This window comes from Ambystoma mexicanum, chromosome 6p (assembly GCF_040938575.1).
Source record: "Ambystoma mexicanum isolate Mex_15411 chromosome 6p, UKY_AmexF1_1, whole genome shotgun sequence".
Classification (NCBI taxonomy): Eukaryota; Metazoa; Chordata; class Amphibia; order Caudata; family Ambystomatidae; genus Ambystoma; species Ambystoma mexicanum.
The window spans coordinates 1,346,771,728-1,346,798,185 of NC_090935.1; positions in this window are offsets into that span (position 1 = coordinate 1,346,771,728).

Consider the following 26,458-nt stretch of genomic DNA (forward strand, 5'->3'; position numbering starts at 1 on the left):
CCTCTAAGTAGTCGCAGGAGGTAGAAGCATTTCTTTGCTATAGCATTGATTTGTGGTTCTAGTGAGAGTCTGTTCTCCATGAGTGTTCCCAGATTTTTTTTTATCACAGCTGATGCTTCCTGTTGGGTTCCCATGCCAGCTGACCAGTTCAGTTATGTGGCTGTTAAATTAGCCTATCGGGGTGAGATCATTATTTCTGTTTTGGATTGGGTTTAGCTTGAGGTTGTTGGTTGTCATTCAGCTGTATAGGCCGGCAGGGGTCAAGCCCTAAAAAAAGTGAGGGGACTCCTTAACATATGCAAAGGGATGTGATGTCACCAGAAATTAGAAAATTAGCATATCAAGGTTAAATATGCAAATTTCATTCAATTGGCTCTGCATAACCATACCAATTACACAGGACGAATGGCACTTGCCTTTCCTGAAATCAACACACACAAAAGACCAAGGGATGATATTTTTAAAATGCTAAAAATTGTGCATATCATGTTTTTAGCTCCAGAAATCAAATAACAACGTTTTTCATGGAACATGCAGTCCCGAAATGTGACATTTCACCTTTAGTTTTATGCTTTTTTTCATCAGTTTATCTGGTGCAGTGGTGAAGTGCCCAGCCTGCAAACCTGGCGACTGCGGTTTGGGTCGCGAGGATGGAATACGTTTGACACAGACAGCCAATGGTTCCAATTTTACACACAACCTCTAAAATACCCTGGGGTGGGGGTGGCATAGGCCCTCTGAATAAAAGTGGTTAGATGCCATCCACTGGCATGTACCCTCAACTTGAGCCCTGTATGTCTGTGAAGGTATTATTTGGGTCTTGGTTGTGGCTATCTTAACAATGAGTTGGGTATCATCTGCATGGCTCTAGGCGGCTGTAGGTGGTCTGTGGTTTCAAATGATTTTTAATAAGGGGGACATGTAGTTGTTGAAAAGGAGTAGGGAGAGGATAGAGACTTGTGGTACATCACAGGAGATGTGTTTTGGTTTTAGAGTTAAATAGCACAAGGTAAGTTATTTCAGTTCTGTTAGTGAGGAAAGATTGTAGTCATCGGAAAGTGGAGTCTTTTACACCACATTCCTCCAGTCTCTCAATAACGTTTGTGTGTCTGATTGTGTCGAACCTGGCTGATATGTCCTGTAGTATAAGGGCAGAGTGTGTGCTGTTTTCGGCATTTATTTTTAGTACGTTCCATTCTGTCCTTCTCATGGGTCTGAAGCCGACTTGAGATTGTTCGAGTATTCCCTTAGTAGGTAGTTGTATACATGGTTCTTCAGTAGCTTCACCAGATGGGGTAGTTTAGATATAGGGCAGTAGTTGATGGGGTGTTCCGCTCTTCCTGTTTCGTTTTTTAGAAGTGGCTTGGTATAAGCAGATTTGAAAGATTCTGTACTATTCCTGTGTTTAGGGATATGATCATCAGTAGGCAGAAGATCCTGGGGTGCTGTGGTTGAGATTTCTTTGTAGATACCTGGGGGCATGAGTCACTGGGGGATCCAGAGATGTTGGTGACATTAATTAGTGTGGAGAAAACATCATCTATGGGTTCAAATCGGTGGAGTGTTGCTGCAGTTGGTGGTGCGCCGGTTGTTGGTGGTTCAGTATTTGTACTTGTGTTAATAGTTGTATGTTTTGCTTCAGTGGTGTGTTTGATTGTAAAGGGTGATTGATTTCTTTGATGATTTTGAAGAGTTCTTTTTGTGGATTTGTTGCCGATTGGATTCCTGTGGCATAGCCTTTTCTTTGTTTAAGGATTGATGATTTGTATTGTCAGAGTTGTCATTGGTATTTCTTTTTGTTAGATTGATTGTCATGGTTTCTCCATAGTTTTTCCAATTTGTGGTTTGTTTTTCTGAGTTCCCTGAGTGCGTCTGTGAACCACCATGCTGCCATTTTTTTGCAGTTGCTTTGAAAGGTTTTGCTGGTGCTAGTTGGTCTAGGGCATCAGTTATCCAGGCATTGTTTTTTTTTACTGCTGAGTTAGGGGTCATTCTGTTTAGCTCTGCAATGTTTGGTTGAGTTGGTTCCAGCAGTTCTGTTAAGGATTCCAGGTCAAGACTCCTCCAGTTTCTTTTGTTAGTAGTGCTCAGTATTGCGTTTCCGGGCAGTATGTGGGTAGGGAGTTTGACAGAGAATGGTATGAGGTGGTGGTCTCTCCATATCACTAGTACCGGTGAGGCAGTGGTAGAGAGTTTGTCTCTGCAGAAGATTGCATCCAAAGTGTGTCCAGCATTGTGGGTGAATCCGTTTACTATTTGTTTGAAGTGGAGTGTTTCAATAAGGGCGCTGAGCCAAGTTCCATGCATGTTACAATAATATGTAATGCAGTTCTACATATGCTATGTGCACTGGTATTATAACATATTATAGACATAATCTGGTCAGATTTATTTTTATGAAGAGGAATAAAGCATTATTATTCAATATTCGAATAAAGTGCAGGATAAAAACCACAATATTGTCCAAATTCAGTATAAACTCATTAGTGACAATATGTAAGGGATTCTCAACACGCTATAGGAATTTCCTTGTAGTGCAACATATCATTCATAATTAGGTAGTGTTTTTGGCAAAAGCATTTAGCTTCACTAACTGCACCATCCATGCTCCTTCCCTTGCCTTCCTTGCCATCCCCTGCCGCCACGCCCCTCCCTGCTTCCACCCACAACCTCTCTGATTGTCCGTGTGGCCTGGGAAGCGTTTCGAGGTGGTCCGTGGCACAGGAAGATTCATTTTAAACAAAAGAAGAGAGAATAGCTACCCCTGCCTCAGATCTCCTGATCTAGTGTCCCCTCTACTTTTAGTGCAACAATATCATTAGTTATGCATAACTCCTTTTTTGTTTTTTCCAATACACAGAAGTTGATTTATTTCATATCATTGTACTCAATTCATGTTATTCATAGTGCCCATCATCAATAACACATTCATATCTGTACTGCTCTCCCCCGAAAAGTGCACGAAACAACCATAAATCATCAATGCAATTATAGAGCAAGTACTTTGAACCATAAACAGACAGACGCAATAACTCACAAACACGCACTCTGAGAAGATAAATCAGCTCTTCACGGCTATTTATTCAAAGATTACAAGTACATAGAAATAACTCATAAAACTAATATGGACATAGATCACAGAAGAAATAAAGAAGTCAAAAAGAAATACATCACCGTGAGCGTAATAGAAGTCCTCATCTTGTCCAGAAGTGGCTGGAAGACCCCGGGAACAGCCAGGCCGAGAGTACCACAGCTCACAGGAAGGCCAGACGTAAGCTTCCTCCTCTGGCTGAAGTCTCACCTGACCTCCTCCGGGTTTCTGCATATGTACACACTCCACAAAGGGGAGTTAATTCTCGAACATTCTGGAAATTGCACCTGCGCAGTTGAGGAACAGCCGTCGGTTGCCAGCTGGGTCAATCGAGAGCTCCCCACAAGGACGCAGGGCCTCCCTGCTCTAAAAACACGCTCCACGAAGAACAGTAGCAAGCCATAATAACGCTAGCTTTCCCAGCAGAAATTGCCTTGACCGCATACCAGGTTTGGAAAAGCATGTTTGTCTCAGCACTGTGAATCTAACACTTTAGCAAAATGTGTGCAGCCTTTCACTGCGGTGTGAAGTAAATATCCAACATGGCTCTGAGTGCTCCCAGAATGCATTGCGCGTCCGCGCCATTTTGAATCAAGCATAACAATTCCACCCTTTGGATATTTATCTTCTGTAGCCAGGTGGCACTGGAACCGGTCTCTGAAACCTACGAAAGATTAAAACTAAATTGGGAACACATTGAAGGCAACAACAACAAGCAATGATAATAGACAGTATAATAAAAATGCAAGCAAAAATGTAACGTAGTGTACCCCCAATATCAGGTATCCATGAAAATAACCAATCCCACCAGTTTCTGTTACGATCTTGAGACACTTGAGAAATGAGATCCCTCAAACCTCGAATATGACTTTCAATGGATCGTGAGTGGTCACTTAAATTGAAACAACACATACCTTCAAAGGCATTACACCCTAAATTATGTTTCAGCAATAGGTAATCAACAGCAGCTCTGTTCTGTAAAGTTGCTTTTCTAATAACTTGACTATCAAGGAGTAATTCTTCTAAAGCCTGCGAAGTATGATTAAGACTTTTAACTACTAAACACGCTAATTTCATCAAAGATTTGTAACCTCCAGCAGCTAAAACCCAAACACCTACTAATGAAAGGGTTAATGCTAGAACCTCAGCTTCGGATAGCAAATGTACATGTGAATCACAGTCAGGAGATAGCCCTACAGATTCAAAGGTTGACCTTTTACCATTGAGTTATCGCTGAGTGTAAAGGAAACATCATTAGTCCTAATCGAGTCAAAGCACATGGACCTCCAGAAATGTTAGCTGGAATATAAGTATATGTAATGTTACCACATGAAAAGAGCCATCCTGTTGGAAGTTTCACATGATTCAAATGACTAGCAGTTATCACTGTATGATTGCAAGACATAGTGTTATTTACACTGGTGCATTTGCGTAACATTAGTGAATACAGTCTCCTCTCGAACGTAGTGTGATGATACTGATTGGTCAACTCTATTTGTCTGCATTTACCAATTTCTTGTGCTTTGCACGTCATAATATAACACACATCGCCTTGGGTTATGTTGTATGTAATCACACGTGTCAAATTTCTCCATTTCTTGTCGGTCTCTTGGCAGAACCGACAATATTCATAAACTGAATAAGATTGTCTAATGTCTGAGTCTTGAACTAAAGAATCATTATGTGTGACGCCGAAGATATGCTTTAAAACTGGAACAGGCGTCGGCACCGTTACTAAACATGTAGTCAATAAAGCTTCAGCATTGGGCACATCAGTAAGACAAAAGTGTGATATGTTCAGTACTTGCTGTGCCAGGTATATCCACATATTCTCTTCTTGGGTGATCCTAGGCGAGTGTTTCCTCCTTCCTACAAAGGTCTCCTGCACGTCTGGCATCAAGGTCGTTTTCACTTGCTCCTGATGTGTTTGGCGCATTTCACGGATCCATGTCTTCGGTCTGGCGGGCTTGTCGGCACTGGCATAGGGCTGCTTGGGGACAACATTATTCATCACTATCAGTATCCCCTTGATCACTGCAACAGATGTAACATTTGCCGCTGGTAACAGAAGATCATCTAATTTGCCCAAATGGAGTCCATTTAGTGCCACAGTTACACCAACCAGACCCAGGATCTACAAAGCAAACCCAGAAAAGAGATATCAGTGTTGCACATCACTCTCTTAGGTAACATTTGTCTGCGGGTACATATTGCCATTTCTTTCTACCAGGCTCCATTACTAAAACTACTTGATCTTTGCCTGATGCAATGACATCTGCTGGCACTGGTGGGCCACTTGGCTTTTCCACCCACACCTTTGTACCCGGTACCATACTGTCTGAAGAGCCAAAACCGCGATCCCCACGGGTAGTTAACACTGTAGGAGGCTCCCCTTTCTTGATCATGGACAACTTAATGGGAATGACTATCAATTGAGCCACTCGATCACCCTGGTGTATTGATAACAACTGATCCCGACTATTCATTAGGATGACTTTAATCTCGCCTTGGTAATCAGCATCAATTACCCCTCCCAACACTTGAACTCTCTTCAATGCTAGGCCAGATCTAGGGGCAATCCATCCCATATGCTCTCGGGGAATCTGTACTCCAATCACTGTTTCAATGACAACTATTCCTCTAGGATCTAATTTGATTTCTTCATTGGAATGCCCCTGCTGACTCTGGAGTTGCTCGATAGGGAGCTAAAGAACCTGGCGTAACTTCCCAGTATAACAATGTTTCGCTAACTGAATTGGGTTGAACCTGTAAATTAGGAGTCATTAATTGCATCAAAGGAGTTTCATGTTCATACACAGGCCTATTGTTTAACACTTGCAATTCATCAAACACACAATCACGCCAGCCTGCCAAACTGCCGTCTCCAGATTTGCGCAACTGTTCTTTCAGTAACCCATTCATTCGTTCAATTAGCCCTGCCGCAGCTGAATGGTAGGGGATGTGGTAAATCGACTCAATGCTCTTTTCCTGACAAAATTCTTGGATCAATTTGCCTTTGAAATGTGACCCATTGTCACTTTGAATCTGCAAAGGCACTCCATAATGTAACATGATCTGACCTAACAACCTGATGGTGTTCAATTGGGTTGCACGTTTGCACGGCAAAACCATCAAATATCCCGAGTATGTATCTACAATAGAGTATGCATACTGACAACCTCTGCTGTTTGGCATAGGACCGATATAATCAATCTGCCAAATTTGACCTGGTAATTTTCCTCTTCTCAATGTGCCTCGAATAATTTGAGGTATAGGTCTATGCAATTGGTGTTGGCACACGGGACACTGCAAAATAATTGTTTTCACTAGTTCTAATGGAAGACTGATGCCTCGAGCTTGTGCCCACCTGCTAGTAGCCTTTTCTCCAAGGTGCCCACTTTTCTGATGGGCCCATTTGGCCACACCCTCCATATCGTCTTCCCGAGCCTCTGCATCCATTGTCGCAATCTTGGTGTGTTCGTCTGCAACAGAATTAAACCAAAGTTCTAATGAATCTGAGGCACAATGTGCGTCCATATGATATACAGTGACTTCACTTTGTAACAACATCTCTGCAATATCTTGCCACAGTTCCTTTCCCCACAACTCTTTTGAATGAATCTTCCATCCATTATTTTGCCAAGTCGGAAACCACACTGCCAATAAATTCGCCACTGACTATGAATCTGTGTACACATGACATTGACCAGGGGTCTCTTGTTTCAATGCTTGGTAAACTGCGTAAAGTTCGGCAAACTGACTGCTCTTTTCTTTCCCTGTTGTTGTCAACATCTTTTTTGTTTTGGGATTGTACGACACTGCTTTCCAGTACCGCTCAGTTCCCACATATCGAGCTGAACCATCCGTGAACCAAGCATGCTCTGTCTGCTCCACGGTCAAATCACTGTAAGGGACTCCTCATTTCACGGGAGACTCACGTTTTTCAGGCACCTCCGGTTGTAGGTAATCTGAGGGCGGTATGTTGGCTACTTGCTCATGTAATTTTGCCACTCCAGCCTTTCCTGATTTGGCTCTGTCTTGAATATACCGTTTCCACTTAATTATGCTGGCTTCTTGAGCATGTCCTATACGATGTGTTTTAGGAGAGCTCAGTACCCACTGCATGATTGGTATTTCAGGTCTCATGAATACATCATGACCAAAGGTCATCTGCTCAGTATCAACAAGCGCCCAATAACATGCCAACAATTGCTCCTCAAACGGAGTATATGAGTTACCAGCGTCGGGTAACTTATGACTCCAAAACCCTAATGGCACACGTTTCCTATCTTGTTTCTGCCACACACTCCAGTTAGCATAATTGTCCTGCACAGACACATTTAATTCCACTTCGCCTTCCTTCAAGGGCCGTAAATCAAGCACCTGCTGCACAGTGTCTTTCGCCATCTCAAAGGCTCTCTGCTGCTCTTCCCCCCACTGAAACTCATATTTATTTCGTGTCACTTTGTAGAGGGGGGGCCAATATCTGCCCTAAATTTGGAATGTCCTGTCTCCAAAACCCAAACAGTCCTATAAACTGCTGAGCTTGCTTTTTATTAGTTGGAGTAGTGAATTCAAGTATTTTCTGTCGAGCTTTTGGCACCATTTCTCGATGCCCATGATGCCACTGAATCCCTAAGAATATCACTGTTTCAGCTGGACCTTGAATTTTACTTTGATTAATCTCCCACCCTTGCTTCTTTAATCCTTCTATAATGACATCTAGCTGACTTTGCACGCTGTGCTCATCCTTGCCCTGGATCAAAATATCATCAATGTAATGAGAGATTTGTATGTCAGGTTTACACGGTATCTTGTCTAAATGCTCTGCCACCAGCCGGTGACAGATAGTCGGACTGTGCATGTAGCCCATGGGTAGTCTTGTGAAAGTGTACTGACGTCCACCCCACGAAAATGCAAACTGTTCTTGACACTCGTCAGCATTTGGCACAGAGAAAAATGCATTAGCTAGATCGATCACTGCATATCAAGTCCCCTCAAACTTTTGGACATTTTCAATCAAAGTAATGGCATCTGGGACTGCGGGCACTAAGGGAGGAGTGTGTTTATTTAACTCCCTGTAATCCACCGTCATCCTCCACGACCGATCTCCGTTTTTAATCGGCCAGAGCGGATTGTTCCATGAGGTGGTAATAGGGTGTAATACACCCGCCTCCACGTACTCTTTGATGGTGTCTGAAATGTCCTTGTGCCCCCAGGAATGCGGTATTGTTTCATGGCTACCCGCTTGGTTGCCACTGGCACTCGCACTGGGGGCATCTTCAATTTGTCTACAGTAATGGGTGTACAAATGAATGCACTCACCCCAAACTGGTACGTTTTACCGCCAAGTCCCAAGGTTAGCCCTTTCAAAATGTCAAAGCCAATTATATACTCAGGTATCGGGACAATCAACACTTGGTATTTCTGCCTCTTTAAATTGCCTATTTTCATCTCCACTCGCGTTTGCACTGCGGGGGTTTCCTTTCCCCCTAAACCTGTAATTGTAAACTGTTTGCCTTTAAATCGTGTCGGATTACCATGAATCAAAGAGGCCTCCGCCCCAGTGTCCATCAATGCTTGCACCCCTTGTGTGTTTCCTGGCCCCCAAAACATCTTAACATCAACATGAGGCCGCCTATCCACTTTTATGCGGGCAGACGCTGCCGGAGCTTGGCCGAAGCCCTAGTCAAACTTCGAATGAGTGTGACTCGTCTCCGCCTCTAGCATTGCACTCACCACTTTTCTCAAATCAGCGTATGTCGGCTGGTACGGGGAAGGTGTCCCAATAGACCCTTCGTCTTGTTCTTCCGCAGGGGGAGCAGAAGGTGAGGTGTCCCCCTGTGTCGTGGTGACTACTTGTTTCTTAACCTGTTTATAGCGCTCTTTTGCTGCAAGTCCTCGTTTTTTGTATAATTCATACATTACTCTGGTTACCATGCCATCAATTTCTTCATGTGGCACACCATCTTTTAACAAAGCCAAAAACATGTATTTTCGGGACACTCGGGAGTCTCTGCTATCTTGCCGCCTGCCTTCAGTTCTTCTCTCACTACGCCCCTCTCTCTCCCGTGATTTGTTATCGCTCTTATCCCACTCTCCCAAATCTGCAAGTTGCCGAATGGCATCTGCTACCTCATCAGTAGCCTTGCCCGTCATGCCTACGAGCAGAGTCATAATTACACTTTTGTATGAGGGTGGCGCATTTCTAATCACCATGTTTCGCGTTGAAACTGAGAGCGGCACGGCTCCCATGTGATCAGGAGCGTCTATGTGAATCGCCTCTTTCATAGCATGCTCTCTGACTTTTTGAATTGCTTTGAATTGCTTCTCTCAACGTATACCACTTCGTTTCTTCACTGGGCCAATCTGTGGTAATAGGGTATTTACGGTTACATGCTTGGGCTATCAGGTGCAACAAAGACACCTGCGTATCTTGACCATTTGTGTCAGGGGGCGGTCCTGCTCTTAAGACCTCCTGTACATTTGTGTCAATTGACAGGGGTAAAAAACGCAGTGGATCAGTAGAATCTACCAACAACCCTGCAGCACCCCCATCTAGTAATCTCACCATCCATGTCAATAAAGCTTCCCCTGTTTTTTACCTCAAACGGGTAATAATTTCCCCAACCTCCTGCTCTGTGTAATCTTCAAAAGTACTTAAATCCACCATCCCACCACCAGGATTCTGTGGGTGTGGTCCGGCTCGCCGCATTCTAACAGGCTTCGCCACCACTGTTTTCTGTTTCACCTCTAGTTTGGGGCCAGACTCTTCTGCGGAACTACTTTCTAGACTGGTCGAATCAAAACTATCACCATCCCATTTGTCCGGATCCCAGTCTACACCAGCGGTAGTGATTACAGTTGCCACCTTTCTTTTGTTGACCCCTCCCTGCCTTTTCCTATACTTATATCGCGCTACTCTGACTGCTGCCCTCTCGGCCACCGCCTGATATGTGTCAGCCTTATCTTTAAACAATTTCATTTGAATCTGCTGCATTAACACAGTCTGCTGTTCTGCAGCTAGTTCTCTCTCTAATCGCAAAACCTCATTTTTCATGTCCACTTGCCTCTGATGTATTTTCCTATAAGCATGCAAAAGAACCCAACCTCGCCTACCTAATGCAGCACATTCTTTACCACGTTCTACTGGAACTTGTTGCAAGCATGCAATTACATCAGTCGGATCGGCATCTCCCAATCCTTGATCCCAAGTTTCACTTAAACCGGCACAACATGCCCATGCTTGAGCCAACTTATCATACGGACTCTTAGTCCAACCTGGAATAACAACATCAGAACAGTCACCGCCAGCGGTAACTTTCTTCTTCTTGAACAAACTACTCATTATCGCAAACAAAGCAAAACCTTGTTGAACCTATATATTTTCTTCTCCACACTGAATCACTCCCACAAGCACTCAAACAGTTACCAAAAAGACGACAACAAAAAAAACTTCAATTTTCAAAAAACTTCACTTACACGACAACCAAATCTTATCTACATTTCAACAGATTCTTGGATGCACGGAATAACTCATCACGTACATCCTGTTTGTGACGCCAAAAATGTACTGCTCTTCCCCGAAAAGTGCACGAAACAACCATAAATCATCAATGCAATTATAGAGCAAGTACTTTGAACCATAAACAGACAGACGCAATAACTCACAACCACGCACTCTGAAAAGATAAATCAGCTCTTTACGACTATTTATTCAAAGAATACAAGTACATAGAAATAACTCATAAAACTAATATGGACATAGATCACAGAAGAAATAAAGAAGTCAAAAAGAAATACATCACCGTGAGCGTAATAGAAGTCCTCATCTCGTCCAGAAGCGGCTGGAAGACCCCGGGAACAGCCAGGCCAAGAGTACCACAGCTCACAGGAAGGCCAGACGTAAGCGTCCTTCTCTGGCTGAAGTCTCACCTGACCCCCTCCGGGTATCCGCATATATACACACTCCACAAAGGGGAGTTAATTCTCGAACATTCTGGAAATTGCACCTGCGCAGTTGAGGAACAGCCGTCGGTTGCCAGCTGGGTCAATCGAGAGCTCCCCTCAAGGAACGCAGGGCCTCCCTGCTCTAAAAACATGCTCCACAGAGAACAGTAGCAAGCCATAACAACGTTAGCTTTCCCAGCAGAAATGATCTTGACCGCATACCAGGTTTGGAAAAGCATGTTTTTTTCAGCACTGTGAATCTAACACTTCAGCAAAATGTGTGCAGCCTTTCAACGCGGGGTGAAGTAAATATCCAACATGGCTCCGAGCGCTCCCAGAATGCATTGCGCGTCCGCGCCATTTTGAATCAAGCATAAATCAAGCATAACAATTTCACAAAAAATGTTTTAAAATGTTCAATACATCCCAAGGTAAAACATACCAAACAGATTCTGATGTGATCCTATGTTGTGGGGTTATTATTCATAGTGCTTTGAATGCAGACAAATACCTTACTCAAATTGTACATCATTTTTGTTTGGTCGATGCAGACAACCACAATTTTAGAAACGAGTTGGAATTCATGTGATACCATTCTCACAAATCTAGATAGCATTGTTTGTTTTTGACAGTGGGTGTTCAGCAAATCTATATCACCCAGTGGCTACACATAAATACATATATTAGCCGCTTTTCTATTTGAACAAGGGATGTTTCTTTTGAAGTTGCACTGACACAGGGTTTTTCGGCCATTTTGATAACGGTTCGCACATACAAGCGACAACCACAGTATATGCTCTAGTGGGCCTTCATCAGTACAAACAGTAACTTGTTTGTGGAATCTTAGTCGATAACCTAACCCTTTTTGTGTGATTTCTATTGATAAATGACATGCAAATAAAAGACAGATATTTATTAATGTTGATTAACATTATATGACATTAGTCCACATACCCTTTAATAGACGGCTGGCTTAGAGGCGGTAACTGACCTGGCGGTTGCTCAGATCTTGATAGATTGATTTTGTTGAATGGATGATAATTCCATGGGACCACGCTGGTATTCCTGGATCAGGTTCATCCTCATTAAATGAGATAAGACTACAAACAGAGGCACATATAACTTAATTCAAGCACCCGCTGTGTGTTGCCAAACACAAACTGCACGATGTGCTGTGTTATATTAAAGCGTTCACTTTGGTTCTTTACTTTATGTTTAGATGTCACTTAGTCTCCTTAAAGACTTACACACGGAGACGCATTAGAGTAAGTGTGCAATTGTCACTGTGCCAACTAGGGTTTCTTTAATGGCTGCACAAGGACGCACATAAATGTGTGTATGTATAAAACTACCTTGTCTGAGTAACCCGATTTTAGTTTGCTGCAATTCATGGCGAGTGACGCTCCGCCTCCAGATGCATATATTTTTCATTACGGGGCCGTCTGCATCCAGTATGTTATCAATGCTTTTGCCTTGAACAAACAAAAGCGGCGCAGTTGTTTCCAAAAAGTTGAGGGGCCCTGTGGAGGTACTAACCTCTGTATATGCGGGGCAAGCGAAATATGGTATTTGTGTCCACAGCTTTTTTTCAGTCAGCCCCGGGAACGGGCTTGCAGTGTTTATGTGCATTGCCAAGGGAACAACTTTTTCTCTTTCTATTTTCTAACAGTGCAGGGTATGAATTGCATTATGAGCTTAAATATATCTCTAGACAGAGATAGGCAATCTACAGGGCAATTGATGTAACCTTATCATTGCAATAGGCAGCCAGTCAACTGTAATGGTGAGAATAACTGTAGTTCGGTCATTGAGGGATCTGCAGAGAGGGTCACAGCGGCTTGTGAGGTTCCCTGGAAAAATCTGGCAAATGGGACAGCTTTCTACCCCAGCCCTATTATATTTCTCCCCTATGCAGCAAACTAAAATCGGTGTACTCAGACGGGGCTAGTTTTATACCATTTATATGCGTCCTTGTGCAGCCATTAAAGAAATCCTAGTTGAGACAGTGACAACTGCACACATACTCTAATGTGTCTCTGTGTGTATGGCCCTCATTACGACCCTGGCGGAAATCGGAAAACGATGGGGGAGATGCAATACCGCCATCGAATAGCGCTCAGTGCGACTATGACCCGCCACCGCAAAGTACGAAGCCATTAGCGACACCGTAGTGAACGTCAACGCTAACTGCACCAAGTACGCGCGCGCGCGCCATGCCAAACCGTAAATACCACCATGGCGCAAGGGTACGCGAATTCCGACCCTAGCGGACATGTACCTAACGCCATCAAGCATGGCGGAAAGCACCATTCCGCCATGGTGAGAAGTACGGCATCGCGAATCAACCGTAAACGGCCCCACTGAGTGCCTGTACACCGCTCCCTGCCCACAAAGTACAACTCCTCGTAGGTGCAATGAAGTCACAAATGCAACCAGTGAAATGTACAAGTCACCCATGCATGCCAACGAACAAAAGATTCACAAGAGGGGCCAATGGGAGCTGCAGGGCACAGATGGCACGAATACAGAAGCCATTCCAATGGACATGACCACAGTCCCCCCCCCCGAAACGCACGCAAACACAGGCACCTGTGACCAGCAATATTCCGAAAATCACAACATTCCACCAGTCCACCTGGCTGACCGGCGTCTGTTACACAAAACCCAATCCCCCGCCCCTGAGCATGACAACATTCAAACAGTCATATTGGCAGCCCCCATCCCTGACCTCACTGGGCTCCGTAGGCAAACGCGCCCAGCACAGTACCACGCGACTATACTCCGAAACCGGAACCCAATGCAGATCTCCTCACAATACATCGCTCCCCAAATAGGAATATGCCACATCACTCGCAAAGAAGAACGCTACACGTCCCATATCAGAATAGAAATTTAATGCACAACTAAATCACCAAGCTCATACAGCCATTAGTCCATGAACTACAAAACACATATCACCATTGTGGGCTGCATCCGCAAGGAATGACCAGCTACTACTTGTGTGACGCCCTGTTCCATCATGGTACACAGAGCCACATTCACGTACGAAAAGGCAACATGGAAGCGCACAGAACCGCAGGCCCGTCCCAATGGGGAGGCACTAGTCCAACTGAAAGGCCAAAATGTTGCTCCGAGCCACTAGTACTGCGTAAGGGCATGTGGGCCATTGGCGATCGTCCCATAAGATCGTAATGCTGCTCCACTGATTTACACGAAGCAGCAGGTGTCGTGAGTAAACGCCATCTGCAGGAGTGGCATACAGATGGCAGTGGCAAAAGGGGAGGAGATACCTGTCAACCAAAAGAAAAGAAAAAGAACAGAATGGCCATCAGAACTACATTCGAACAACTCACTCCAATGATCACACTAAATCCACAGCCATATGCATGCTAGCCCACTCCAAAGGATCATCACCACCCCAAAACCACTTGCGACTCATAACTATCTATATCGAGGTGTAAACACCATCACAAACGAGTGTACCTGTGCATGCGTCTGTCAAAACAGATTCCATCAGATGGGAATGTTAACGTGCATGGACACAAGTGTCTGAAGGCGCGTCGAGACATCGAGGGCTCAACAAGGCCAGATAGACGATGGTCCCACTATGGCAGCCCTGCATCACATAGCGCAGGGGAGGCGGATAGATTCCAACAAGCCCTGTACATGGCAAACCCTGTATCAAATCACCTGCCCATGCATCCATTCATCATTCCCTTATCCTGTTATAAAAACGCCTGAAAATTTACTCACAAAACATTCGGAATTTCCATTGAGTCTGTGCGTTATGCAGCCTGCAAAATCCACAGTGTCCCAGCCCGTAATTTCAGTGTTGTGAAGTTACATGAATTTGGGAACGTGCGGCCTCATCGGCCACGTCACTATTGCGCATCCCAAACTATTCATATCAATCATTGCTTCCTCGCCATGGCCTCTGTCTCAAGGACATCGAACAATAGAACGTTATATTTGCAGTCAGACCTGTGGGCATCTCCTCTCCGCTAGCCGAAAACCGAAAGCGCCGGCCTTCGAATTCCTCATTTGCAACATCACGTCGAAAAGGCATCTGTGGCCGTTTGAAATCACAAATTAATCCATCCAGTGCGGCTGTGTGTGAAAATGTCAACTGCCATCACCCACTAATGGGACGCCCCGCCCGTCGTTGCAACTCGGTACAGTGATGCATGAGGGCCCACCGTTACTCGAGTACTACATTCCACTGACCCATCACAAGTCTGTTCGCGACTGCAAAGATTGTATGTGAAACAATGGGACCATAGCCGAATGTACATATCAACAAATGTTACACGGCCATCGGGTACAAATACATGATTGCAATAGCAAGATGCCATTCCTCGAATAGCAGCGTTGTGTGCGGGACGTGCTCGCCCAAAGGGGAGAGCAGCTTGCACAGGTGGAATGAATCACCACAGGTGGAGGCCATACAGCCTGAAAACACATAAAGTGCACACCCAGTCTCCTCCCACAACCACACCCACTCCGAAATGCTACCGGCAGGACTCGCGATGTTGGCCCTGGGGGACCTGATAGCACTGCAAGTACTCCAACTCCAAGAAGAAGACGAACACCAACTACAACCGGCCGCATGGAGGAGACGCAGGAGGAGGAGGAGGCCAAGGCAGGGCCCGCAAGGGCCGCCAGCACAGCCACTACCACCACGCAGGCAGCCCGCAATCCCACGCCTCCGAGCACATCCGTTCAACCTCACTGATGAGCAGATCCACACCCTCTACCGTTTGGACCGGGACACCATAGCCGCAATAGTGGACATGACACAGGCTGACCTTGTCAGCATGATAGACAGCCCAACCGCCATCCCACCCCTACTGAAGGTGGTGTCTGTACTCCACTTCCTGGCCACGGGCACCTACCAGCACACAGTCGGACAGTTGCATGGCATTTCTCAGCCACTGTTCTCACGGACACTATTGCAAGTGCTCGATGCCCTCCTGAAGCACGCAGACGACTACATCTCTCTACCACGCTCGGAGCAGGAAATTACCAACACAAAAGTGGGATTCCATGCACTTGCCGGCATACCGGGTTGCATTGGTGCCATCGACTGCACCCATGTGGAATTGGTCGTCCCACATGCCATGGAGGCCCAGTACCGCAACCGAAAACAATATCATTCCCTGAATGTACAGATGGTGTGTGACTCCAACAGGATCATTACACATTGTTGTGCCAGATTCCCTGGATCAACCCATGATTCTATGGTCTTGAGGAACTCTACTATACCACGCTACATGGAGCGACACGCAGGGAACAGATCCTGGCTACTCAGTGAGTCTCTTTTCATGCATGATGATGTGGGGTTTGTGATGCGGCAATGACCTGGCAGGAAGGGGGGGGGGTGTGCGTACGTAGCAATGGCATTCCACATCATACGTTTATCGTCCACATACAGGTGATGCTGGGTATCCACTGAAGAGATGGCTCCTCACACCAGTCCGGAACCCACGGAACCAGCAAGAGCAGGACTACAACCATGCCCACTCACGTACCCGTGTAGTCATTGAACAGGCATTCGGCCTACTGAAGACTCGTTTCCGCTGCCTCAGCAGGTCTGGCGGGGCACTCCTGTACCGCCATGAGAAGGTTGCAAAGATGGTGATGGCATGTGTCATGCTCCACAACATGTGCGTACGTAGAAATGTGCCCATGCCCCCTGACGCAGAACTGCAAGCACCTGATGATGGTCATGATGAGGGTGGGGATGTGGTAGCACCTCAAGGAGTCTGCGAGGCACCGGAGGGCCGTGACATTCGTCAGCATCTCATTGATGCATGCTTCTAGCACTCACGCCTGGTGGCTGATACATGGACACGCAACTCGTGGCCCTGTGTGTGTCTGGTACATGCACAATATGGACTGTACGCCTATGATGGCCTAGTACACAAAGATCATTGTCCACACATCTCATTGGTTGATCGTGCACTTGTTTATGGCATATGTGATATCATGTTGAACACCCTATCGACCCGCCACCCAAGTGAGCCCAACACACCCCCTCCACCCTCCTACCTCCCCCCCGAACACCAGTGTCCAAAGATGCTCATTGTCAGTGGGCTGTCGCTATTGCAAGCCCCCTCTGCGGGTGTCAGGGGCACCCCTGCCTGTGGAGCGCAGGTTCCTCCCAGATCTACGTTGGGGGCTGCCCTGGACGGAACTTGCAACGGATGATGTCTCTGCTTGCTCACGTCCATGCATGTCCCTAAGGGTTTGTGAGAGCTCCGTGAGCACACGGCGCACTGCGGCAAGTTCGGCACATACGTCTTTGGACGTCGCATGCAGTTCCCCCCTCAGGCTCTCGGTGCTTCTCTCCATTTGGACTCTCAGGCTCTCGGTGCTACTCTCCATTTGGACTCTCAGGCTCTCGGTGCTACTCTCCATTTGTGCCCTTAGTGTCTCTGTACCTCTCTCCATTTCTGCCCTTAGTGTCTCTGTACCTCTCTCCATTTCTGCCCTAAGTGTCTCAGTTGATGTTTCTATGTCTGCCTTAGTGCCCCCACATTCATCGGCATGGTCCTTGAGGAGCGTGGCCAGTTGCTGCTGTTGCCCGATTAACTGGTCGAGGGACTGTTGCCTCTGCTGGGCCATGGCCATTTGCGGGGGTGTCACAGAGGGGCTGTTGACCTCATGTTGCCTTGCCACAGGGCTTGGGGGGGATGGCCAGTCGTCGTCTTGTGGGTGCCCCTGCGTGGTATTCTCATGTTGTACGGGATGGGACAGACAGGGGGATTGGGACAGGTCATGGATGGATCTGACTTCGACATCCCCGTCTTCTGTGTCGGAGCATGCTGCCATCAATGGGGTGTCACCTATGGTGCTGCTGCCACCAGAGGCAGTGCCTTCTGTGGCATCCGTTGGGGGGACCTGTGGTGGTGGTGTTGTGGGCATGCTGGCTGCTGGGGTGCCTGTTGATGTTCCCTCCTCTGTGCTGCCACCTGATTTGTGCTGCTGCCGTGTCTTGATGCGTGCAGCTGAGGTGGAGGGTCTTTGGCCGTTGGTCTTGGCCCTCTTTGCAGGTGTGCTGGTAGGGGTGTCCTGATGCTCGTCGTTTGGATCGGACCCTGTGGTGGAGTAAAGGAGGGCGAGGGTTAGTAATGGGTCTGTGGGTATTGGAATGGCATTGTATCACATGCATTGGGGTGGTACATGAGGGTGATTTGGGTCGGGGCCTTGGAGGTGCTTTCATTTGTGTGTGGGGTGAGGGTGCAGTTGTTTGGCAGCCTGCAGTTAGGGTGTGCCTGCTGGACGTGTGGTGGGTGTTTTAGGGGTTTTTAATTATTTATGTATTTATTGTGGTTTTAAAGTGCGCTATGAGGGCGATGTGTGTGGACGTTCTCCTGGACATGTGTTTCTGTTGCACTATGTGGACACATGGTACTTCACATTATTGGACATTGTGGATTTAGCATTGTTTTATCTGGCCCACCTACCTGATTCTTCTGATGTCTGCACTCCTTTCTCCATCCCTCCGACTCCCTCAATGCTCTCCATTCCGATGGTGGAGGCACAGATTTCTTCCCAGGGGGTCAACTTGATGGGTGATTCAGGACCTCCCCCGGTGGCTGTGGCAATGTTGCGGTTGGCAGAGAGTATGCTGCGGACGCGTATCCGCAGGTCGTCCCACCGCTTTCTGCATTGCTGTGGGGTGCGGGGTGCGGTCCCCACCGCGCTTACCCGCTGTGCCACCAGAGCCCATATGGCCTTCTTGTTCGCAAGTGCCGTCCTGGTCATTTGCGTGGAGAAGACGACGGCAGCATTCTCCTGGAGGGTCTCTGTTAGCACGGTGAGTTCCTCACGGGAGAAGTGGACCTGCCGCTTGCGGTCGCACGCTTTCTTCGCTACTTTTCCCATTTTTCTTGGTTTCGCTAGGGTGGATGACGGGTTGGGGTGTGTCTCGGGGTAGTGTTTTTAGTGGTTGTGTGGTTTTTGTGGTTTTATAGGTGTACGGCGGGATGTTTCCCGTTCCGGGCCCATGTTTTTACTTCTGTTTCCGTATATATCCGGTCACCGTACTTTCCGGTAGGCGCACTCTGCGGTGTCCGCTGTGATGGGTGGCGGTATTGCACCTAGGGCGACGTACGGCGGCGGTGTGGGCCGTTTTGGGGTCATTTCCGCCATCGCGGGCTTTGCACTTCCGCCATGGCGTGGTGCTCGTGCCCGATGGGTCGGAATGGACCGCTCTTTGCTCCTTCGTGCAATGGCGGAAACGCTATTTACGCTGTTGCGGTCCGGTCAGTCACTTTCCGCCAGGGTCGTAATGAGGGCCTAAGTCTTTAAGGAGACTAAGTGACATTTAAACGCTTCAATATAACAGGGCACACCGTACGGTTTGTATTTGGTAACACACGGAGGGGGCTTGAATTAAGTTATATGTGCCTCTGTTTTGTAGGCTTATTACATTTAATGAGGAGGACCCCGCTACAGGGACACCAGCGTGGTTCCATGGAATTATCATCCATTCAACAAAATCAATTCCCAGGATCTGAGCAACTGCAGGTCAGTTACTGCCTCTACGCCAGCCGTCTAGTAAAGAGTATGTAGACTAACGTCATATAACATCAATTAACATTAATAAATATCTGTCTTTTATTTGTATGTCATTTTTCAATATAGATCAGACAAAAAGGGTTTTGTTATCGACTAAGATTCCACAATCAAGTTACTGTTCATCCTAATGCAGGCCTACTAGAACATCTAATGAGATGGTCGCTTGGATGTGCAAACCATTTTCAAAAGGGCTGCAACACTCCGTGTTGGCACACCTTCAAAAGAAAAATCCCTTGAAAAGCGGCTTATATATGTATTTGTGTGTAGCCACTGGGTGATATAGATTTGTTTAACAACCACTTTAAAAAAGCAACCAATGCTATCTAGATTTGGGAGAATGGTGTCACATGAATTCCAAATAGTTTATAAAATAGTGTTGTCTGTATACACCCAACAAAAACTATGTAAACTTTCATTAAGATATTTGTCTGCATTCGGAGTACTCTGAATACTAACCCCACAATATAGGATCACATCAAAATCAGTTTTGTCTGTTGTACGTTAGGATGTATTGAAACATGCTTTTACTTTTTTGTGATATGAATGTGTTATCAATGATTGACACTGAATGACAACATGCATTGTGTACAATGATATGAAATAAATACATTTCTATGTATTAGAAAAAGACAAGAACGGCATTGTGCATAACTAACAATATTGTTGCACTTAAAGTAGAGGGGACACTAGATCTGGGCATCTGAGGGAGGAGGTAGCTATTCGATCTTCTTCTGTTTAATATGTATCTTCCCCACTTATGAGTTAAAGACCCCTGAGAACAAAAATTGTAGGGGCCAACCCTTGTTTTGTTAACAGGAAGATTCCTTCCATTCTTCTGTGGGATTGTTCCTCACTGAGACCGCCCCTTGCATGGTAAGATCTGCTCTGTGACTTTGAGAGGCTGCAATTATGTTTTTTTCCGGCAAAAGCATTTAGCTTTACTATATGCGCCATCTGCATTCCTGCCCTTCACTCTCTTACCTTCCTTGCCTCCCCTGCTCTTCCCCCACACCCTCCATACCTTCTCTGATTGGCCATCCAGCCCAAGAACCTCTCCTAACCGAGAGCTCCAGGGCAGCCTTGCCCTGGCAGCCAGCGAAGGGCACACAGCAAAGGGCAGCTTCCCTCTGGGGAGCTCCCATTCCCTGTTTGCCCCTGTTCGGCAATGGAGCCCCTGCCAGGACCTTAAGCAATTACAACAAGGTAATTTAAGGCTGCTACCTATTCATACCTAACAAAGCAGCGCACACTCTCCCTTACTCACCCATCATTTCTGTGCCTCTAGGCTCTCTGGCATTCTCCTAACCAGCTACATTTAAATTCACTCACTCTATTGCATTCCAGGTGTTATACACTACATTCATTCCTATAGCTAGGTGCCCATAGAACATCACATATGTTGAGTCTAGGTGCATTTCTCTTACTGCATAGCTTTTGAATCTAGGTGCATCTCCATTACTGCATAGTTTTTTAATCTAGGTGCATTTTCATTCCTCCACAGCTTTTGAATTTAGGTGCTTTCCCATTTCTGCATACCCTCCCGTGTGGCCAGGGGACTGCAGCCGCAACCTGATCCTGACCCTGGGTGGGGGTGGCTGTATGAGGGAGGATAATAGGGAGAAGACCCTATATTATCGAATATCTTAATGGCCTATTGCCATACATCTCTTCCCCTTTTTAGGAAACGTAAAGAAATCTTTTTCCAACATCAGTTAGGTCAAATGTTTATCCATAACCTAAAGAGTAAAAACTGCAAGGAAACCCTTTCAGTTGTAGTTTTCCTTTATGTAGAACTGATCTTCCATGTGGAGTTATTGAGAAAAACCCTCCAAATATTAAGCATCATTCAACCCAACCTTCTATTTCTGGTCTAAGCAGCACAAGCTCCAACTTCTTTTTATTGAGAGCTGATTTGCATTGTGGAATTATTAAGAACAGTTTTTCCAATGTTAAACATAAAGTAACATCAGTGAACTCCAATGCCCACAACAACCCAAGCACTGAGACAAGGAGGATAAGAGAATTGATGCCGAGCAACAAGCATAGTGAGCGTACTAGTTGTTGGAGAAAGCGACCAGTACACGGGACCTTTAAATATGTTAACAGAACTAAAGAAAGCAGCTCAGAAGAAGACGTGACCTCTTTGTTGAAGTCAGTGAGTAGAAGCTGGAGGTGTTAGCCGGTGTGGCGGAGCAGAGAAGCTTGTCATTGGAGCAGGACAACTATTTGCTGGCAGAGGAACCTGTCATGGAGACACTGGCAACCACGTGAGGAAGTCTGGGCGTTCATCAGGCAAGAGAAGCAGCGCAGTCCTTAACGACAGTCGTGGAGAATCCAATGTGCAGAAGTGGTGCCATGGAAGAGGCTCCAGAGACGTCAGACCCACCCGGACTGGGCAGGGAAGTGGCATAGAAATGCTGCGTAAGCATGAGGAAAACAAAAATGCTACAGCGAACCAGTGAGTCTGCCAGAGCACAGTGGGGACCACAGGGCGTTACAGCGACCGTGCCACTGAGAGTTTTGAACATTGAGAGAATCTGAACACTGTGCAATTATGGAAAGTGAAATACAAAGAGGAATTGTTTTTGAAGAAAAGGGCAAAGTGCCAATTCAAACCCCAATGAGAATTGAATGTCAAAAGTGGGAACACTTGAACAAGTAGATATACCAAGACCAGAATGGTATACGCTACTTGCTTATAACGAAAAATTGCAACATAAGTTGAGAAAGTCCTGGAAAGCCAATACCAGACAGTTGAAGAAGAGAAAGTCCTTATAAGCAAATACCAGGCAGTTGAAGTTGAGAAAGTCATGGCATGCAAAGATAAGGACTTTGAAGAAGAGAAAGTCCTGACAAACAAATACCAGGCAGTTAAAGGAGAGAAGCCCTGGCATACCAGGCAGTTGTGAATGCAAGACAAATCCTGGCAGGAGAGTATTACAGGAAGTTGCAAACATAAGGATTCCTGGCAGGAGAGTACACCAGACAATTGGAAGTGCATAAAGAGTCTTGGCAGGGGAGTATACCAGGCAAAGTGTAAACCTATAAGAAAAGACAAGATAAGATGGTGTTTGTTGAGTAAAGAAGGAACTTGTGTTGAAGAAGGACTAATAAGGTAATCAACTTTTAAATTGTTGTCAACCAGGAGAAACCTCAAGAACTGTTTGATGAATCCAATGGACTCATCGCTGTATTCTCGGCGGTGACCTCCTCGCAATTGGCCAGGGGACGGCAGGCACTATCTGATCCTAACCCTGGAGCAGCTGTATGAGGCAGGATCACATTGTTGGAGACAACCTCCGGGGAGATATCCTGACTCCATCAGGTGAGACATGGCATCCCTCTTTTCCCTTTTGTTGATGAATCCCCCATTTGCAACATTCTAGTGGCCCATTGTGATATTTGGTATTTGTATTTATTTGAATTTTATAAAGCGCTTTGCTCCAAAGCGTTGTACATAGAAAACAGGCAGTACATACAAAGAAGATGATAAAAACATAGCAACCAAATAACCAGACTGAAGTAAGTAGGATTTAAGAGAGTCATGGAACAAAGAAAGGACAGTGATAGAGTGAAGGAAAAGGGGAAGAGCATTCGAGTGCAAGGTGGCCAGCAGACAAAATGAACAGAAACATGACTGCACACAAAGGGGATATGGAGTTATGAGGCGAAATTGGGAGGCAGAATGAAGTGTGCGAGTGGGAGTATAGAACGAAACCAGAGACGAAAGATAGTCAGGGACAAGGCCATAGAGAGATTTAAAAAATAGGCATAATATTTCTAATTTGAGACGAGAAGGGAAGCCAGCCAAGAGTAGAGAGTGATGAAGAAATAGAATTGTGAGGAGCCAGAAGAAAAAGTAAACAAATAGAGGCTGTGAAAATAGATTTAAAAGGTCCCAAACGAGTAGACAGCAGGCTAAAAAGGGCAGAGGAACAGTAAAAAAGGCGAGAGGTAATTAACAAAGATAGCAAGAGTTTAGTAGCATCGAAAGTGAGAAATTGACAAGCTTTCCGGATATTATAAAGATGAAAGTGACAATCATGTCCAGATAATGAAATGAGAGGCTTCTGAATCAAAGTAGAGCCCTAGTTTATGGGCTGTAGGAGAAATAGATAGTTGAAAAGGAGGAAAGGAAACAAAGGAAGGATGAAACGGAGAAGGATTACTGTTTGCTGGGAAGAAAAGTACTTCAGTTTTAGTGGCATCAAGAACCAGAAAATGAGCAGACATTCAAGACTGGATGGCCAGAAGACCTTTAGAAAGTTGAGTGTGTATATCAGTGAAGATCGAGGAAAAGGTAAAGAAAGAGCTGTGTATCATCAGCATATAAGTGATGAGAAAGCCCAGAAGAGGAGAGAACTTGAGCGTGGAGGAAGTATAAAGAGACAAAAAGAAGGGGCCAAGGACTGAGCCTTGAGGGACACCGTGAATGAGTTGGAGTGTATCAGAGGAAGACTGGACCAAGAGAATGAGAACGTCCTTTGGGACAGGTATGATTTAAACCAGCAAAGGACCGATCCAGTAAAACCAAAGGAAGAGAGAGAATCTAGAAGAAGGGAGTGATCAACCATATGGAAAGCAGTGGATAGTTCGAGAAGAATAAGAAGAGATGAATGTTTAGAATAACGACCAGATAAAAGAGAATCATGAACAGAAAGAAGGGCTGTTTCGGTTGAATGAAAGGGACGAAAACCAGACTGAAAGCAAGGAAGAATAGCGTTTTCAGAAACCTACAGTAGAGACTTCATGATGAACAATACGCTCAAGTATTTTAGAAAGATACAGTAGCAAGGAAATGGGGGGAAAATTAGAAGTCAAGGAAGAATCAGCAGAAGGTTTCTTCAGAATGGGAATAACTGTAGCATGCTCAAATGAAGTTGGAAAAGTAGAGGTGTGTAAACTGATAATAAAGAATGAAGTAAGATAAGAGACAAGAGAAGTATAAACTTTAGGAATAAGAACTGGGGTTATATGATCAGATGGAGAAGAAGTGGGATGGGCCCGAGCCAGAAGAAGAGAGGTTTCCTCGTTGGGGATGGAGGTGAAACAGGAAATAGTGCCTTTAGAAATCGAGATGGGATGCCTTGAATGTGCCCGGGGAATTGATAGTTGAAGACTCCATGGTTGGATGGATAGAAGCCACCCTTAAAGAAAAGAATTGTGCAAAGTGGTGTCATATAGCATAGAATTAATAGCGTGATCAGGGGTAGGAGAAGAAAGAAGATGAGAGAGAATTTGCAAAATATGCCTAGGATGATATGATTGAGTGTGCAAAAGATCAGAGAAATAGGAAAGTTTAGCAGAAAGGAGAGACTCGTCATAAAGAGCATGGTAAGAGGAATACAAGTTGTAATTCCCTGCCATCTTGGACTTGAGCCAGCTATCTTCTAATGAAGATATCTTCCCTCTTTCACCCATGGAGAGTAATGGAAAGCTTTGGTCACATGTCGAAAATTCAATTCTCACCTAACCAGCTTTGTAAAATTATGAAATACACTTTCTCCAGCTCCACATACTCTTGTTCCAAATACAGTTTGACTTTAAAACCTATGGCAGACATGTATACAATATTCTCAAAAAAGGCACTACTGTTCCCACAATCCCCACAACACTGGGCCGAAGAAGAGGAGAGGAGTAATGATGATCACTTCCCACTGTCAGCAATCTAGTTCTTTCCCAAATCCTATGGGCCTGAGCCAATATAAAAAGGAGAACGACTCAGGAAGTATGTGAGAGGCCCTTCCTGGAGGACCTGGCTGCAGGATTCATGTGACAGAAGGGAAGGAACTGTGGACTGCTGTTTGGGCCAGAGGAAAGGGGAGCCCTTGCACCCCAACTGCCAAAGGAGAGCTGAGAAGTGCTGGAGGAGCCAAGAGGACTAGTCTGACCCCTCCAGAACGAAGGGAAACCCTGGGCATTAGGAGGGGCCACAGCCCAAATGTGACTGCAGGCTTCCTCACAAAAAGGGAAGCCAGGGAGATAGATCCCCGTGCAGGCTGCAGTAGAGGAAGTGAAGGAGAAGATATTGGCTCCTGTGTGGAGGCTCAGGAATGTGAAGATCTCATGCCGGTGTGGCAAAGCAGAGAAGGGGAAATGCTGTGCGAGAGACAGAAGTGCTGTGGGGACACTGGGAGCCGCGAGAGAAGTCCTAGTCGATCGACAGCTCGCAGAGGCAGCGTTCACCATTCCGGGACCTGAAGGGAAGCAGGCATGTGATCATGGAGCTGCAAAGGAAGCTGGAAGGAAGTCTGCACACTCCAGTGTGGAAAGCGGGTGAAAGCCTCACGCCGCAGGAGCGTGAACGGAACCAGAGATGCTGGCGAGAACCAGTGAGTCTACCCATAACCAGTGGGGATCCCAAAGCGTGCCGGCAACCACATCAACAACAATTTGCATGTGATACCATTGTTAAAAGCTGCAAGAAGAATGTTTGAATACAAAAAAGGCAAAGGGAAAATCCCCCATGAGCTATGGATGCATGAAATGCAAGTGTGTGGCAAAACTTGAGCAAGTCTTACTGCAAACATATATACCATGCCAAGCAATGTATATGATATTGATGATACAGAGAAACTGTGAAATACAGAAGAAGTCCTGGCAAGGCAAAACACCAGGCAATTGAACCGCATGAGAAATCCTGGCAAGGCAAGCCCCCAGGTAATTAAAAGCATGAGAAGTCCTGGCAAGGGAAAACAACCAGACAATTGAGTTATATGAGAAGTCCTGGCAGGGGATTATAGCAGGCAAGTGAAAACCACAAGTGAAGCTCTGGGAGGAGAGTCCACCAGTCAGTTGGGATTATAAGAAGTTCCTGGCAGGAGAGAACACCAG